A 331-nucleotide genomic window follows, 5' to 3' on the forward strand; every position below is an offset into this window, starting at 1 on the left:
TGATTTGACTTGATTTGCGTGTGATATTTTTTAGGAGTATTCATTTCTATGAATTACAGAGTATCTGCAGGTCTTAGAGGGATAGTTTGGATATTTTAAAGTGGGGTTGTAGGAGGTATTACACAGACCTGAGTACCAGTGCTGAAGCAAAGCAATATACCTCTGTGGTCGTTGGCAGCAGCTAGAGGCAAAACAAAATCAAACTCAGTTTAAGTGTATGCTATATTCATTATATTGTCATGGCTTTACCTTGCTGTCAGACAGCCCTTTCTGATGGGGAACTTAAAATAGCTCTCTTAAAAGCCACCAGACGCCTTTCATAAAAACAGCT

Source organism: Anarhichas minor, unplaced genomic scaffold, assembly GCF_050575085.1.
Source record: "Anarhichas minor isolate MPS153535 unplaced genomic scaffold, ASM5057508v1 ptg000028l, whole genome shotgun sequence".
NCBI lineage: Eukaryota > Metazoa > Chordata > Actinopteri > Perciformes > Anarhichadidae > Anarhichas > Anarhichas minor.